This window comes from Acomys minous (assembly GCF_964271855.1).
Source record: "Acomys minous genome assembly, chromosome: 11".
Classification (NCBI taxonomy): Eukaryota; Metazoa; Chordata; class Mammalia; order Rodentia; family Muridae; genus Acomys; species Acomys minous.
In genome coordinates, this window is record NC_140492.1 from 34196419 (window position 1) to 34210193 (window position 13775).

General features: G+C 37.6%; 1 pseudogene across 1 annotated transcript; it reads right to left on the reverse strand.

Annotated features, from left to right (window-relative positions):
- Nucleotides 1-6188: 6188 nt before the first annotated feature.
- Nucleotides 6189-12133, reverse strand: LOC311608873 (DNA replication licensing factor MCM4-like; annotated as a pseudogene). The gene is made up of 4 exons: nt 12121-12133; nt 8295-10087; nt 7042-7466; nt 6189-6524 (listed from the first exon to the last, which is right to left on the reverse strand). The product of its transcript is annotated as a DNA replication licensing factor MCM4-like (transcript).
- Nucleotides 12134-13775: the final 1642 nt, after the last annotated feature.

The following is a 13775-nucleotide window of genomic DNA, read 5'->3' on the forward strand; positions in this document are numbered from 1 at the left end:
AGCCCTAAAAGAAATAACATACCACTCTCCTTCCTACCAAGTCTAGGAATCATTTTTTAAGACATAAGAATGGAAACATATAAAAGCCAGAGGCAATTAATCACTGAAAATAAGAAACATCTTCTTGGTAGATCAAGGTAGCTTGACATAAGTTCTCAGTATAACAATATTCATATACCTGAACAAACTCTATCTAGACAAAATCCATGATTGGAAAGGAATTGAACAAGAAGTTCCACCACTAAAATTGGAGGTTTTGACAAATCTTAGGTGGTAAGAAAGGAAATGTCAGTATTTTCTAATTGTTTTGTCTTAGATATGTACCCTGAACTCCAGTGGAAGGCACACATACAAGAATAATTGGGAAGAGCAAACTGGCAATGGTGAGAAAAATAATAAAATGCAGGATATGCAAGGAACGGAGAGCGGTCCTAAGAAGAGGTTGGAGAGGTAGCATGTAAACGACCTAAACTAAGTGTACAAAATTATTTTTCTTAAGATTTATTCTATTTGGCATATGCAATTTTATTATTACACATAAATAAAAGAAAAACTACATACAGTAAAAAGAACCATGAAACAATCAGGAATTATATAAATGTTACATTCAAGATGTTTTGGCTAATTGTATTTGGTAACCTTTCAGAAAACATCTTTCTTATCTTGTTGAGCCTAAAATTCTAAATGTAAATAAATATCTATCATATCTCATCATCATCACCTTAAAGCATCTATCTAGACGTAAAAACATCATAAGCTCTAAACAAATAAGTTTAATTGTAAGACTAAACTATCTGGTCTTTGGCCACATTGGAGATATTAGAATGAATAAAACTTAATTACCTGAGTGAACCAGAAGTGCAGGTTAGCAGCTTCCAAAATGGAAAAATGACATACAGTTTGATGACTGAATAGTCACCCAAAACTCCAAAACATTGGAGCATCATCTTCAGCCTTCTGGACCAATATATCTGACAGACATATTTGTAAGGCAGGAACAATTGAATCTTGCTTATGTTGTCTTGACAGAGTTTGGGCGCCAACTCTGCCTGCATCCAAGTTTACCCACTTTTAGGCAGAATTCTGTCTGTTGCTGAAATGAGGATATTTTGCCCAGTGGCTGGTTTGCCGAATTTGAACCCATCTCCGTAAGGTGGTGCTTTGACAATCATCATCTTCTTAAGGTAGCCTGGGTATTGCCAAGAGTTAGCCTGTCTTATTGTCAAAGAATCTTTAAAAAATTTAAAGCATCTTTAAACTCCATATTCTGTACATCTCTGAGACTTTTTGAAAACCTTATTAGCTATTTTACTTTATTTATCTATAGCATCATATCTATTTGTTAAACTTAGGATGTATATTCTTGTGATAAAAAATAGACTAGCAATTGACTTAAAACTGTCCATGGTTTGGGCTGCTGCCAGAAACTAGATGTAGGTCCGTAATCTCTCCTGATGCCAACTGCTGTACGTAAGGACACTTCTTTTGCAGTTATCAATGACTGCAGACTCAAAACTGGAGATGAAATACATTGAAAGCTTCTGGGATGATTGTACCCCTCCCTCCTCACCCCCAAAAGTAAAAAGAAACAGTCCAGAAAAGAAGCTTTTGAAGAGCGACCTTTAAAGTGTGATTACAAAAAAAAAAAAAAAAAAAAAAAAAAAAAAAGAAAGAAAGAAAGAAAAAGAAAAAAAACGGTAAAAGAAATAAAAACTTTAAAAATTTAAAAGAAGATGTTCTTACAGGTGATGGTTTCATGGGCTCATCCCTGGGAGTGTGACTATTCTCCATTAATATATATAGGAATCACCAATTGAATTTGATGTATTTTGGGGATGAAGGGGACGGTACAAGAGTGAAAGAGTGGACCTGGGAGGAATGGAAATGGAGTATAATTGGGACTCATTTTATGAAATTTCAAAATACATAATAAAAATACTATGTTGGGCAAAAAATTAACAAAACAAACAAACAACATAGAAAAAACACACCCTAAAACAAAATAGTGAAAATAACTTTTATAAAAATGTAAATAGAAGTTGTTTGTCTCCATGAATACAACTGTAAGTCAATGCTTTCATAGATTTTTTCAGATCTCAATTTCATTCTTCTATACTAATTTTTTACATTAAATCTTCTTATATTTCAGTCCTGCTGAGAATAGAATTCTTATTTCTAGTGCTTGATACACATTAATTGGCCTTTATTTTGTCAGATGGTTTAACTTACTGAGGAACTCTTGGTTTATATCTTATTGTAAATAAATGCAACTCTTTTTAATTTAAAATATCTGTAGTCGCATGACAGATGGGTAGCAACATCAGTGTTATCTGGTGAAGAAGAGGCAAGATCAAACCATTGAGATTTCAGGTATGTAAAAGAATAAGCTGTGAGAAACAGTTAAAGAAATGCTCAACGTCCTTCGTCATCAGAGAAATACAAATCAAACCGACTCTGAGATTCCATCTTACACCCATTAGAATGCCCGAGATCAAAAGCACATGCTTCCAAGATTGTGGAGAAAGAGGAACACTTCTTCATTGCTGGTGGGAGTGCAAACTTGTACAAGCACTTTGGAAATCAGTCTGGTGTTTTCTCAGAAAACTGGGAATAGGGCTACCTCAAGACCCAGATATTCCACTCCTTGGAATATACCCAGAAGATGCTCCACTACACAACAAGGACATATGCTCAACCATGTTCATAGCAATCTTATTCGTAATAGCCAGAACCTGGAAACAGCCTAAGTGTCCCTCAGTAGAAGAATGGATAAAGAAACGGTGGTTTACTTACACTATGGAATATTACTTAGCTATTAAGAACAAGGAAATCCTGAAATTTGATGGCAAATGGATGGAACTAGAAATGATCGTACTTAGTGAGTTAATCTAGAAGCAGAAAGATTCACATGGTGCTATTTACTCACTTATAATTGAACAGTAGCCCGAAAGGCGTGTCCCATGAAAATCTTCACTTACCAGGAGATTGGGATAGATGTGTGGACCTCCTTATGGAACTCTGGGTGAGAGAAGTATGGAAGAATGGGGAAACAGAAGGATCCAGAAGGTGCTAGAAACCTACAAGAACATCATGACAGGTGGGTCATGGACCTAGAGGGGTCTGCTCAAACTACTGCACCAACGAAGGACAATACATGCAGTAAATATTGAATCCCTACTCAAATCTAGCCAATGGACAGGACATTCTCCACAATTGTGTGGAAAGCTGGGACTGACTCTGAAATGAACTCTAGTACCCCATATTTGACCACTTCCCCTTGGTTGGGAGGCCTGGTGGCACTCAGAGAAAGGATAAGGAGGCTACCAGGTTAGACATGATAGGCTGTGACCATATGGTGGGGGAGGACATCCCCTTCTCTCACAGACCTAGAGAAGGGGAATTGGGAGAAAGAGGGAGGGAGAGAGGAATGGGAGGAGACAAGCAAAGGGATAGCAATTGACATGTAATCTGAATAAATTAATAAAAAAAGAATCAACTGTAAAACAGCAGCACAAAGAAGAATAAACCACACATGAAGATCACCAAAACACAAAGAGAAGACAAAGAAAAGAAATAACCCAAGATTGCATAAAGGAGAATAAAATAATAGAGTCAATTAAGCAAGGAGATAGTTTTTGGAAAAGATGAATAAGATGGATCAATCAAGATTCAAATTAACTAAAAGATAAAGGATAATCACAGAAATCATGTGGTCATCTTTACAAATTAACAAACATTCCTTGACAATTTTTAATTGTCAAAATTTAATTTTTGTCAATTTTTAATTGTCAAAATTGTCAAAATTTAATTCCTTCAAGATAAAAGTCCTGAATGAATGTGCATATCTAAATATAATAAGTGTTATGAAAAAAGAAGTGTTATGGCTCAAAGCATTTCCAAATCTCTGAACAGTGAGATGACCAAAGATGTTCATACTGTCTACTCTTATTCCACAAAGTGTTTTAAATCTTAACTACAAGAATAAAGCAAGAAGAGAAATAAAAGTCTACAAGTAAGAAAGGAAGAACTCTAATTATCCCTCTTTGAGACATTATAATTTACTTAAAGATTCTAAAGAACTCATCAAAAAAGCTTTAAGATTTGACAAACGAGTTCAGTAAAGGGACAGGAAACAAAAAGCTATATATGGAAATCGCTAGTCTTTCTACTAACGGTGAACATTCTGGAATAGAAATTAGAAATTACAAAGAAATCTCATTCCAAGTGGTTTGAAATGAAAATACCTAGTAATGAAATCTAACAAATGAGGTGATGAAGTTTGTAATACAGTCTTTAAGACACTGAAGAAAGAATTTTAAGGTGATACAAGAGGATAGAAATCTCCCTTATGGTCATGGATTTACAGGATTAATAGTGTGGCTACCTGTCTTAGATAAATTAATACAAAGATTTTTGGGAATTTTGATATAAATTTCAAAGGTGTTCTACACAAAACCATAAGGAACACTACTAAAGTTATACTGATGAACAATGACTTGAAGTAGACCAAAATATTATAAACAGAAAGGAGCCTACTGGAGACATGTTTGAGTGCAGAGTTATAATACAGATCAGTAATTAAAAAAATAGTAATGTACAGTAGTGGAATACAATAGTGGATTGCCAAGAAATGAACTCATATATGTATAATATCGTAATGTTTGACAATGATTCAAAATATGCAAACTCAGTTCTGGACATATGCCTTAGTGATTCAAGCTGCTTATTTCTCCACAGCTCACAAAATCTGTAAGTCCAGCTTTAAGGCATCTGATGCATCATTCTGACATTTCTGACGACCTGTGCACACACATTGGCATACACATACACCTATATAAAAAGCCTTTAAGAAACTAAAAGGATAATAGCCTCTTCAAAGAGGATGATAGGGAAAGTATATATGGGCCAACAGGATCTGAATGGCTTAGGCCCCAATAAAAGCAACAAACGTAGATAAAGTAACCTGAAATTATTACTATTAAATGTGCATATAGTGTTTCAATGTAGGTATAGGCATTAGAAAGAACTCCAATAATACAAACATAACCCTTAAAATTGATTAATGTAATTACATGACATATAAATGCTTCTGCCTACAAAGGAAACAATCAGCAGCGTCAATGGAAGGCCAAAAGCCTGGAAAGAAAAATCTTTGCCACCAATACATCAGACACAATTAGTACAAGAAGTCGCCACTAAATGAACAAATATTCAAATCAATAATAGGATTAATGAAGTGAATAGACATCTCTTTAACATATATAAATAACCAGAACATTTTGAATAGATGTTCAATATCCTTATCTCCTGGTGAAAATAATATTGAAACTACTTTGGGATACATTATCACAAGATAACAAACAACAAATACTGTAAAGAATGGGGGAAAGAGAAAAGCATTTATTCTATCCTGATGAGAATGTTAGATTATTAACCTAGTATAGAAATCAGTATGTAAGTTTCTCAAAAACCTAAAAATATAAGTACATCATAAACCAGTTCAATCACTATAGGCACAGACTTAAAAAGGATTCTATTCCCTATGGCAGTGATACTTTCACATCTATATTGCTGTATTAGTCACAGTGTCTGAACAACAGAATTAAAATAGATTCACATTAACTGATGATTTCATTAAAAGTAGATGATAATATGCATAATGGAAATTTGATTTTTCTATTTTCAATATTTTAAATTTTTTATAATGTATTAACCTTTTCTGTCATTTCTATCATTTATTTAGGAAAAAAGTTTACATATTAGGAAAACGAAGAAGTAAACTTGGAATCTAATAATGTTCAACCAGATTCTTGTTCAATAGTTCTGAGTGTCTCTATAAAAAGTTAAATCTAGGTGCTATAAAAGGATCAAAGTAAAGGATATTTCCTGGCCCCTCTGTTCCCTCTAATCACATAATTTTCCTCACACCAAGTAGATGACTTGCATATACAGCATGCATGGTCAAGCATCCCCAACACTGAAAGGCAACAAAGGCCAAGCCCCCAGATTGAAATTTCTCCAAAACTGGGCTAGGCTCTGTGTGCAAATAGGTGATAAGAAGCTGCTTAAAAATATAATGGCACATCAAGAAAATAATCTCTCTACTGTGTATGCTGATAATTTAAGATGATAAAAATATATTTACTGACAAAATACAACCCTGCATAGAAAAATATATATATATGATGGAATACTGCCTTTTAGACTCTACTTGTATCAATGACAATAGCTACTGACTCTAGTCCCAGGGCTCAGAACAAGCAGACAGTCTGCCCAGTCACTGCGAAGACATCATTGTCAGCCAAGGCACACAGGACTTCGTCAAACATATCTTTGGTAATTGCTGTGTCAGATTGTCCCTGAATATCATCAAAAAGTTGGCATTTTAAGACTAGTGTTTTACCCTATGTGAAATAAGGTTTTTCAATGCTTTTGCTATTTCTTCTTTTGTTTACGAGAAGCAACACTCATTCCTGTAGTAAGAATAGATATCCAAAAGAGACTGGGATATATACTGGCACTTCCTAGTGAGAATCCACGTGAGAGAGATGAGGGAGAATGGGGAAATAGAAGGATCCAGAGGATCCTAGAAACCTACAAGAAGAGTATCAAGGCTGGTGGATCTGGACCCATGGGGGGTCAGCTCAAACTACAGTACCAACCAAGGCCAATGCATGCAGTAGACTTAGAACCCCTAGCCATACCTATCCAATGGACAGCATATTCTCCACAGTGTGGAGAGTAGGGATTGATGCTGACAGGAACGCTGGTGCTCCCTATTTGACCACTTCCCCTTAGTGGGGATGCCTGGTGACACTTAGAGGAAGAGTCAGCAGGTTACCAGAATGAGACCTGTTAGGCTGTGACCATATGGTGGGACAGGAGTGTACTTTCTGTCACAGACTCTGGGGAAAGGAATAGGATGGAAGAGGGAGGGAGGGGAGAACAGGAATACACAAGTGAGGGGATAACAAATAAGATGAAATCTGATTAAATTACTTTTAAAAAAGAAAAGAGTAGATATATCCACAGTGCCATTACAAGGGTCAGTTACAGACTGCTTCAGAGCCTCCCGGTGAAGGCGTTTTGCCTCTTCCACGTCAATTGCTTCAACTTTGTCAGAAAAAATCTTACTTCAGCATGAGCTTCTGCTAAGTGAATCAATGACTCTAGCTGTCAAGGGTAAGCAGAAGCCATTCTCCATGTACTACATTTCTTCCTCGTGTGTACATAAGCCTCAATGAGAGCGTGGCTGGCCTCCTCACTCAGCCAGGGCATCATGGTACTATGTGCATATGCAATGTAGTCCTTCAGTACTGCCATGTCCACGAACTCTTGCTCCACTTGCTCCTCATTTTGGTAGTACATGAAACCAGGTGATGAGCCAAATGCCAGTCATATGCCTCATCCTGGGGGTTCAGCATGAGGAAAAGTAGACCAAACCTTGACAACACTGTGCGCGGTAGCTGGATAATTTCTTTTTCTTTTTCTTTTTTTTTTTTCATTTGTAGCTTTGTTTTATTTTATTTATTTATTTTTTTATTTTTTTCTCCTTTATTAATTTATTCTTGTTACATCTCAATGGTTATCTCATCCCTTGTATCCTCCCATTCTTCCCTCCCTCCCATTTCCCCCTTATTCCCCTTCCCTATGACCGTTCCTGAGGGGGATTACCTCCCCCTGTATATGTTCATAGGGTATCAAGTCTCTTCTTCGTAACCTGCTGTCCTTCCTCTGACTGCCACCAGGTCTCCCCCTCCAGGGGACATGGTCAAAGGTGAGGCACCAGAGTATGTGAGAAAGTAATATCCCACTCTCCACTCTACTGTGGAGAGTGTTCTGTCCATTGGCTAGATCTGGGTAGGGGTTTAAGGTTTACCGCCTGTATTGTCCTTGGCTGGTGCCTTAGTTTGAGCAGGACCCCTGTACCCAAATCTGCCTATCATAATGTTCTACTTGTAGGCTTCTAGGACCCTCTGGTTCCTTCTACTTTGCCATTCTCTCATGATTCTCTCATCTAGAGTCCCACTAGAATGTCCTCCCCTCTGTCTCAGTTTCCTGGTAAGTGAAGGCTTTCGTGGGACATGCCTCTTGGGCTAATATGCAGATATAAGTGAGTATATACCATTTGAGTCTTTCTGCTTCTTGGTTAACTCACTCATTATGATCATTTCTAGCTCAATCCATTTATCCACAAATTTCGGGAACTCCTTGTTTTTAATAGCTGAATAGTATTCCATAGTGTATATGTACCACAGTTTCTTTATCCATTCTTCTATTGAGGGACACTTAGGCTGGATATTTTCAGTGGTTGTTATTTTAGAATCCCACTGCAGCTCAATAGGAATTGCTGCTGCCAGGACAGAAGAGTGTGCATTGAGCTGACAGATGATCCCAGCCTTAGAAATGGATAGAGTCTGTTGTTGTATGACTTTATGCAGTATGGACCTTGTATTTTCATTCATTGTGTCAAACTCATCAACTCAATATATCCCATTGTCACTCAAGACAAAGGCACCTGTGTAGAACTAGTGGCCTCATCTCAGGGTCTTTCATAACGTAGGCTAAGGCCAACTGCACTGGTGCCCTTTCCAGACATGTAGTGACCCCTGGGGACCATGTTATCTACATACTGCAGCAGCTGGGTCTTGCTGGTGCCAGGGTCACCACACAGAAGGATGTTGATCTTAGCACGGAATTTGCCCCTTCTAGTGTGACTGGAATCCTTCCTTGTTCCACCAAAGAGTTGATGCAAGATTCCCTTCTTTATGTTGTCATGTTTGTAAAAGCTGGGAGCCAAGGCTGAAGCAAGCTGCTCATAAATGTCTGGCTTCTTGGAAAGTTCTTTAAGAAGTTTCACCCATTTCTCTGAAAAAAGTTTCTGTTCTGCCTCTTCATCTAGGTCATACAGGAGTTTTGCAAATGGTTTCTGATAATGAATGACATTGATGTGAGTTTTGTAGACAGACTTCATGTTGTTCATCCTTGGATTGAAAAAAATAGGTTCTGTTAGATATATGCTGGTGACATTCACTTTGTGCCCTGGCTGAACCTTATCTACAATATCATTGTGGGTAAAAAGGACATCAGTGTGAGGTGTCTGCCCAGCAGGAATATCTTCAGGAGACTCGAAGTTTTCATCTGCTTGTCAGAGATCAGGGAGCAGTTGCGGATCAGTGCCATGATGAATGTGGGCAATATGGCAATGTGCACAAGTGCAAGGATCAGTAATGTGGCCTCGGTCCATGGTGTGGGCACACACTTGGCATTGGAAGAAGGCCTACTGCATCTCCAGAATCGCTTGTGATGTGACGACCATGCTTCTGATGAGGATGAGCTGATCGATGTCCACTAAGCCATCTTGTTGGTCCACTGCTGGCTCACATTGGGCCCCTAATTCCTCAGGTGCGCTGCCTTCTGGACTCAGGCTTCTCATACTCTTTGTCTTCAATACATTAAAGGATCTGACTTTAATCTGATGTTCTAAGATGGAGTCAAGATAACATTAAAAAAAAGATTTCATTGACATCCATGTGGAAGTTTTATATAATCTATGAGTAGGAGATGAGCTGTCTATACAAATTTTTTCCCAAATAATTTTATGTGTTCACAGTTCACATTTAAAAATGGCTCCCCTGTAACATTAATCTCTCCAAGTTGTTGCATATACAAAGGTTGGGTACTATCTATGCCAACGTTTTCTTCTTCCTTGGCCAGAGGATCAGTAAAACATTGAAGGAATCTCTGAAAAATTTCTTTGCATGGTGCCACATTCACATCTGTTTCCTAAATCACCAGTCTTCTGCATCTGTTCCATCAGACTGCAGATCTGCCTGCAAACTTTTTAAAGCTGAGCCCAGGCCTGGCCTCGGCCTCACTGGGGTGCCTCTCACTCCACTTCTAGGGGTTCCATCCATCCGAGAACTGGGAGAGCCATCTGTCATTGGAGACCTAACATCAAAGTCCAAAGGAATAGCTGAAGAGTGTATCTGAGGAGGGCTGGAAAGCAAGGCATTCTGTGCAGTTGGTATTTGCAGATCCGCTGCTGGTGAGATAGGCATGGGAGACAGCTCTCCCGTGGAGGAATCTTAGTCCCTTTGTCTCCTGTTGAGAGAAGACCTGCTTTCCTCACTTCAAAGTGACAGGGTTTAGGTGGTTGCCCTTGTTGGCTGCTGTGGTGGCTCGGGGTGGACAACAGGTAGGACATGGTTTTGTAGTACCTGTAAGATAAGGGCAATCTGACTCAGAGTCTTCCCAATACTCTGCTCCGTGTCCACCCTGGGGAGCTTTATAATGTATTTGTTGATAGATTGTTTTCTCCCTGACCCTACCTCTCCTTTACCAGACCAATTTCATATCTCTTATTTCTCTCTCTTAGTAAAAGCAAAACTAACCAAACAAAACATGCGCACACATACACACAGACTCATACACACACAAAATAAAAGCAATAAAACCACAACAAAAACAACCATAAATTCCAATTTTCTGAACATGAGGCATGTCCAGAATACACTTGGTACAATACTGACATTCCATTGAAGAAAACCAATTTTCCTGCCCTAGCAACTGTCAACTGCCATTTCATCTTAGGGCTAGGACTTTGTTCACTTTTCCATTCTTTGTGCATGGCTTTATCCAATTTGATCTCATGCTGGTTTTGTGTGTGTGTTGTTATAGCCTCTCTTGTATCAGTCCTGTCATGTCTGGAAAGGTTTTCTTGGATGCTGTCCTGACTTCTAGCTCTTACAATGTTTCTGTCACCCTTTATGCACCGAGCTTGAAAGAAAGATGTGATGGAAACATCCCCTTTAAGTTTCGGTGTTCCAAAATCTTTTACTCTTACATTAATCTGTTGCAGGAGGGGGGGTTTCTGTTAATGACTATGTATTGTCTGATAAAGTTGCAGCAATGTACTGATCTCTGGATGTAACAGGAGATGTTTTATTGCTTTGTTCTATCAGTAGAATAATGGTGGTAAGCTTTCTTCTAGGCCTATAACTTGTCTATTCTCAAGTTCATGAGCTCATTAACAGTGTCAGATATGAGTCCCATTTTTGGATTATGCCTTAAAACCAATTAAAAATAAAACAGTAATTTGTTGCTTTCATAACATTTCAGCAATTTGTGGAGATATCTTGTAGAAGTATTGCTTTTATAGCTCACATTGGTCTTACAAAATTAAATTTTAGTCAAAGATATATGAAGTTTGCAAATGTTGTTTTTGTTTCTTCAGAAGAAGGGATAAGATGAAAGTCATATTCAACCTTAACATGGCCTGGGCTGAAGCCAGAGTGTTTCTAACTATCCCTAAGTCTAGGCGTGGAAGGTTTTAACCTTCATACAATCTAAACTTCTGTAAGTCTGGACTGTGAAGGCTTCAGTTTCCAGTCTCCATCAGTTAACATAGGCCTAGAATCCTTTCAGCCTCTGAGACTTACTGCTGAATAAGCTTATCCTTTCTAGTTTTTTTTTTTTTTTTTAAACTCAAGCTAACTGGTTCAACTCAGAAGTTCTGGCCCCAAACTCCTCTCCAAGCTAACTGATTCAAATTGGCTTCTCTTGGTTTATCATTGAATTTCTTTGCTTGGAAAAAGTGCCTCTGAACATCTGAACTCCATGAAGTGGTCAGCACTGACTGCAGGAACTCTACTGTATTCCTGTACTTCACTTTTGAACCCTGTTGTACTGTCTCCACAAGCTCTCTTTGTCTTCGCCCAACCCCGTCTCTCTCTTTCTGCGCTGCTCTTAAGTAGCTTCTTTTTCTTGTCTCTTCTCGTGAGAGTTAGACATAACCTACCACTGACCCATTCTGTCAAATATTTTACTGATTCTTCACTTTGTCCACAGATTAGGTGACATTGGGATTAAATGTATACAAAAATGTGTCTATATTCCAGAGGTATAAAGGTGTATATTCCAGCCAAAATAATTAAAGGCATATACTAAGAGTATCCTCATTTTACAGCAGGATCACACAGTACACAGACCTAGGTCTTAGGTTGTGATCTCTTGTCAGAGTAGCCATGTTGCTCGATTGAAATTCTTCTACAGAAGTTATAGTATGTTTAGGAAAAGAGATGGAACTGATAATCAATACTTAAGCAAATTAAGCCATACCTGAAAGTCCCATGTTTTCATTCAGATGCAGAAATGTGTGTGTGTGTGTGTGTGTGTGTGTGTGTGTGTGTGTGTGTGTGTGTTTGTAGGTCATGGTAATAGAAAGTAGTCCATATGAGGGAGAGAGAAACATATCAAAGGAGAACAAAGAAAAAATCGCATGTGAGAGGATACATTTGCTGTAAGAACATAAGAAGGGATATTGTTTGGAAGGGAGTAGACTAGCAAGACAGTAGCCAGAACTTGTCTGTGGATAGAAGATAAGTCTCTCTTCTTCTTGCTCCAGCTTGCTACGGTCATGCCTTCTTGAACTTTTTGGACATCTACTCTTTAACTGTTAAAACAAACAAACAAACAAACTGTTCTTTCTATTGGTTGATTCTGCTCACGGTATATTTTCACAACAACAATACCTAATATTAGATAGATATATAGATAAATGATATTTAGATGGTTAGATGATAGACAGATAGATGATATAATTAGAGTTACGTGTAAATGTGAGTGATTTAAATGAAAATAAAGATATCTAAAATGAAGGTGCATATTGATAAAATAGAAAAAATGTGTGTTTTTGATATTAAGTATTACATTCACAAAAATAAAATATTTTTAGCATTATATTCAGAAATGGTGATTAGATGGGAAACTATTAAAAATGAGGGTGTGAAACAAGATCTCAGATGGTCATCTGAACTCTTTCAGAGGGAAAAAACCATGAAAAGATGCTTTAATATTAGTTTTTTGCTTTGTTTTGGTGGACTCTGTAGGTGATTAAAAAATACCCATACTCCAGTTATATATAAATCTTTACACTTAGACATCGAAATCTTAAAAAATAAGTAAAACTAACCTGCACAAGATATATACTTGAAATTATCAAGATATATAATGTGTGGTATTATGCAAGTATGTAGAACCTTTAAGGGGAAATGTCACAGAGGAAGTAGAGCACAATGTATTGTCTAACAATCTCGGAGTGTCAGAAGGTAAAGCCTGCCATTAACAAGTCACATGTTAATTCCATCCAGAAAGCCGAGTGCTGTGAGTGCTTCTTCAGAGCTTGGGGTCTGTTTCCAATCTCAGTCAATTATTGGTAAATATAGGTGCCCATAAAGAAAGCTTTAAATTCATCACCAGCTGCAGTCAGCTGCTCTCCAAGGCGACTTCATACTATAGCTGCTTACGTCTTCCTCAAGGACCTTGGCTTCCATTATAAAAGGTTAACTGTTTCAGATAGCCCTTAACGCAGAATCATGATCCCTCAAATAACTCAAAAGTAAGTTGGTTAGAGAGACTAATTACATCTGATGAGTACCTTCTTCATTCATCATAACCCAAGCCTAGATGTGATGTCTAATGGACAAATTCCACATGCAAAGACATAAAGTTGTACAGAATATGTACAGTAGGAGACAGAACATTTATTAAATATTTTGCAATTCTGCATGGCACAAGAGAATTATTTTAAATAGGTCAGCTTGTATAATAATAGATTGGATAATGAGATATTGGGGCACATTTTAAAAACATACTTCCTTGGACAATTTAAAGATATTTAAAATGGAATAGTGGTTTTAAATTTGGGACCAGATATATAAAATGGAAATTATAATAAGAAGCTATTACAGAATCCAGCCCCAGGAAGCCCAGGA